Source organism: Nerophis ophidion, linkage group LG08 (assembly GCF_033978795.1).
Source record: "Nerophis ophidion isolate RoL-2023_Sa linkage group LG08, RoL_Noph_v1.0, whole genome shotgun sequence".
NCBI classification, from domain to species: domain Eukaryota; kingdom Metazoa; phylum Chordata; class Actinopteri; order Syngnathiformes; family Syngnathidae; genus Nerophis; species Nerophis ophidion.
Window position 1 is genome coordinate 63081878 of NC_084618.1, and position 5327 is coordinate 63087204.

Consider the following 5327-nt stretch of genomic DNA (forward strand, 5'->3'; position numbering starts at 1 on the left):
CAAAAATACAAAACTATCTTTCTTATCTAATTTGAAATAATACTAGCATTTCTGAATTTAATAACACCATTTTTATAAAGATGTGTAATTGTGTTTATTTTAACAACTTGCTATAAAACATTTTCAGTCCTATAATGCAGTGGTTCTCAACCTTTTTTCAGTGATGTACCCCCTGTGAACATATTTTTAATTCAAGTACTCCCTGATTAGAGTAAAGCATTTTTGGTCGAAAAAAAGAGATAAAGAAGTAAAATACAGCACTATGTCATCAGTTTCTGATTTATTAAATTGTATAACAGTGCAAAATATTGCTCATTTGTTGTGGTCTTTCTTGAACTATTTGGAAAAATCTATATTAAAAATAACTAAAAACTTGTTGAAATATAAACAAGTAATTCAATTATGAATAAAGATTTCTACACATAGAAGTAATCATCAACTTAAAGTGCCCTCTTTGGGGATTGTAATAGAGATCCATCTGGATTCATGAACTTAATTTTTAAACATTTTTTCACAAAATAAATCTTTAACATCAATATTTATGGAACATGTCCACAAAAAATCTAGCTGTCAACACTGAATATTGCATTGTTGCATTTCTTTCCACAGTTTATGAACTTATATTCATATTTTGTGGAAGTATTATTCAATAAATATATTTATAAAGGATTTTTGAATTGTTGCTATTTTTAGAATATTTTTGAAAAATCTCACGTACCCCTTGGCATACCTTCAAGTACCCCCAGGGGTACGCGTACCCCCATTTGAGAACCACTGCTATAATGTATTGTAAAAGTATCGGATTGGGTCTCAGGGTCTGATGGGATCTGAGGTCAAAAAATGTAACCGGCTAAAAATTTGAAGGCCAAAAATGTTGATTGATACGGCATACGAAAACTCTTGGTTCGTTTTAAATTTTTTGTGCCACTCCCACAGATTCATGACCAATTTAGTCCCTGTCAGCCATGTTTTCCAACCAAACTCTACACATATAAGTTTGCCAGTCCCTTCAATGTGTGTACCAGATATCATGGTGATTTGCATAAATATACTGAAGTTCCATCCATCCATCAATTTTCTACCGCTTATTCCATTTCGGGGTCGCGGGGGGCGCTGGCGCCTATCTCAGCTACAAACGGGTGGAAGGCGGGGTACACCCTTGACAAGTCGCCACCTCATCGCAGGGCCAACACAGATAGACAGACAACATTCACCCTCACATTCACACACTAGGGCCAATTTAGTGTTGCCAATCAACCTATCCCCAGGTGCATGTCTTTGGAAGTGGGAGGAAGCCGGAGTACCCGGAGGGAACCCACGCATTCACGGGGAGAACATGCAAACTCCACACAGAAAGATCCCGAGCCTGGATTTGAACCCAGGACTGCAGGAACTTCGTATTGTGAGGCAGACGCACTAACCCCTCTGCCACCGTTACAGTGGATAATTTAAAGAGCTGTGTAGGAAATTTCTAGTCAATATAGGGTCAAAATTGGTGCCATATATGGGTCAGAAAAGTAATAGCAAAGTAATAGCCCGGGCAACACGGTCCCGGTTCAGTTCCCCACATTTCCACTAAGTTGTGTCAAATGGCTAAAAGGCAGAAAACAAACAATTAAAAAAACACATAAAAAAAAATTGTTGAGACCCCATGGTGTTATACCCATGACGACATATGAGTAGTTTTGTTGATATATATCCACAAATGAGCAATTTTCCTATATTTTTATATTGTGGCCACGATGGAATTCTTCTCCTTGTACCACAACAATTGTAAAAATGGGATCAGAGCACAGATAAATATCTTTCCACCATGGCCTGTCAATATTGCATTCCCCCGTTACACTCGCCATGTTCTCCAGCTCTTTTTCGTCTCGGAGCTTTAACCCAAAGCAGATGGCTCGGAACGCCTGTCAAAAATCTGTCTCCCGTTAACTTCTGAAAACCCCCCCCTTCTACATTTCCCCCCCGACTCACAAACCCGATCGCTAAGTTTTTTATTTTCAGTAAACACCATCAAAGCGATGCCGTTTTTATTCTCTTTTGACTACGACAAGACTGACGCAATCGCTCCAAAAAGAAGCGCGGCGTCGTTTTGTTTAGTTTCCATGCAGTCGCGATGGAGAAAAACGCTGTGATTCACAGCGATCGTATTTTAGAGAGCTCGTTGGCTAGCGCACACACACATGATCGCGGTGTCATTTTTATTTCTTTACTTTTGATTTCACGCACAATCAATCACGGGCTGACATTTGCCAATTCCTGTTCAAAGCAATAAGGAAACTTGGAGTTGTATCTGCTGTCTAAATTATCAGCAAGGCAGGTTGATCTGCGCTCCTTGACTCACCGGACATGATTGCAGCACTTTTGGAGGCAAAGATAGACAATGAAAACAAAAACATTTATATACACTATATTGCCAAAAGTTGTTGGCCACCCATCCAAATGATCATAATCAGGTGTCCTAATCACTTAGCCCGGCCACAGATATACAATCAAACACTTAGGCATGGAGACTGTTTCTACAAACATTTGTGAAAGAATGGGCCGCTCTCAGGAGCTCATCACTGTCATAGGATGCCTCCCAAATATTCCAAAGTCAACTGTCGGTTTTATTATAAGACAATGGAAGAGTTTGGGAACAACAGCAACTCAGCCACCAAGTGGTAGGCCACGTAAACTGACAGAGGGGTCAGCGGATTTTAAAGCGCATAGTGAATTGAAGTGAAGTGAATTATATTTATATAGCGCTTTTCTCAAGTGACTCAAAGCGCTTTACATAGTGACACCCAATATCTAAGTTACATTTAAACCAGTGTGGGTGGCACTGGGAGCAGGTGGGTAAAGTGTCTTGCCCAAGGACACAACGGCAGTAACTAGGATGGCACAAGCGGGAATCGAACCTGCAACCTTCAAGTTGCTGGCACGGCCACTCTACCAACCGAGCTATGCCGGTGCAAAGACTTTCTGCAAAATCAGTTGCTACAGAGCTCCAAACTTCATGTGACCTTCCAATTAGCCCACGTACAGTACGCAGAGAGCATTACGGAATGGGTTTCCATGGCCGAGCAGCTGAATCTAAGCCATACATCACCAAGTCCAATGCAAAGTGTTGGATGCAGTGGTGTAAAAGCACTTCGCCACTACACTCTAGAACAGTGGAGACGCGTTCTCTGGAGTGTTGAATCACGTTTTTCCATCTGGCAATCCGATGGACGAGTCTGGGTTCAGAAGTTGCCAGGAGAACGCTATATTTCGGACTGCATAGTGCAGAGTGTGAAATTTAGTGGAGTAGGAATTATGGTGTGGGGTTGTTTTTCAGGAGTTGGGCTTGGCCCCTTAGTTCCAGTGAAATGAACTTTGAATGCTCCAGGATACCAAAACATTTTGGACAATTCCATGCTCCCAACCTTGTGGGAACAGTTTGGAGCGGGCCCTTTCCTCTTCCAACATGACTGTGCACCAGTGCACAAAGCAAGGTCCATAAAGACATGGATGAGAGAGTCTGGTGTGGATGAACTTGACTGGCCTGCACAGAGTCCTGACCTGAACCCAATAGAACACCTTTGGGATGAATTAGAACGGAGACTGAGAGCCAGGTCTTCTCGACCAACATCAGTGTGTGACCTCACCGACGTGCTTTTGGAAGAATGGTGTAAAATTCCTATAAACACACTCCGCAACCTTGTGGACAGCCTTCCCAGAAGAGTAGAAGCAGTAATAGCTGCAAAAGGTGGACCGACATCATATTGAACCCTATGGGTTAGGAATTGGATGGCACTTCAAGTCCATATGTGAGTCAAGGCAGGTGGCCAATTACTTTTGGCAATATAATGTTTATATGTATATCAAAAGCTACCCGTGTAAACACAGCAGATGAAATATAATCATGGCAGCAACAGTCCGAATATTTGGCACAAATTCAACAAATGGACCGTAAATAGTTGCTATTAGGACAGCATAGGATAGTTGGTTACATTACTCACAGGCCTATTATGGCCTGTTTTGATACGTAATGTGGCCTCCTACGATAACAATATCACACTATATTGTTTGGCATGTAAATGGCTCCTAATTTGGCGGCTGACACGTAATATATTGCATCTTTTGTATTATTTCTTCAAAACTATTACAGTTTACTCTGTACAGCTGGTTACTTCGTCTTCAATCAACACTTCTGTTAAAAGGTACTAAAGACTTATTACTCTGTTGATTGGATGCTTTACATTAGTTTTGGGCGATCCTACAAATTTGAATATCTATCCGATACCAAGTAGTTACGGGGCAGTGTTGGTCATACCAATGTTCCTCTTTTGATCACAACTGTAATTTGACAACATCATTTCATATTCTAATTATTTGTGTATTCCCTTTTTACATTAAAAAATGTACAATAAATTAAAAGGGGCAAAATAAGTAAACAAAAGCAAAACCTACAATAGGTGGGTTCGATTCACATGACCTGGAGACGCATCTAGTCATTTTCAGGTTTCAGGAGATGGTCTAAGCCCCGTTAGGTTACTGTTTATTTACCGGAATCAGTGCATATTTGGGCATATTTTGAAAGTTTTAGAGGAGCCCTGGGCAAATTAAGGCCCGGGGGCCACATGCGGCCCGTTAAGCTTTTCAATCTGGCCCGCCGGACATTCCCAAATAGTTTTTTTTAGATGTTTAAAGGCCTACTGAAACCCACTACTACCGACCACGCAGTCTGATAGTTTATATATCAATGATGAAATATGAGCCCTGCCCAAGATGGCGGCAAGGAGGCGGAGAATGCGGCGGGGTGCCGCCGCAATCTTATTCAGGTGCGTGGATTGCACACAGTGTGACTTATCTCCTCACACTGTATAAAAGGGGAGAAGGAGGAGAGATCGGGGGGAAAGGTGTTGGAGTGTCCGCAGCCGTGGCTGGAGATCAACAGGAAGCAAGACGGGAGAGACGAGGAGCGAGACACGGAGAGCGAGCAGCGGGAGCGGCGACGGCGCAAGAAACTCTCTGTATTGAAAAATAAACGAGAGTCAAACCTGCTAGAGAGATGTCTTTCCTGGGTGGTCAGGTAAAGTCGTTCACACCAACCAACTGTAGTTACTGACAGTGGTTTTCTGAAGTGTTACAGAGCCCATGTGGTGATATCCTTTACACACTGATGCCGCTTTTTGATGCAGTACCGCCTGAGTAATCAAAGGTCCATAATATCATTGCTTACGTGCAGTGATTTCTCCAGATTATATGAACCTTTTGATGGTATTACGGACCGTAGATGGTGAAATCCCTAAATTAATTTCAATGGCTGGTTGACAAATGTTGTTATTAAACTGTTAGAC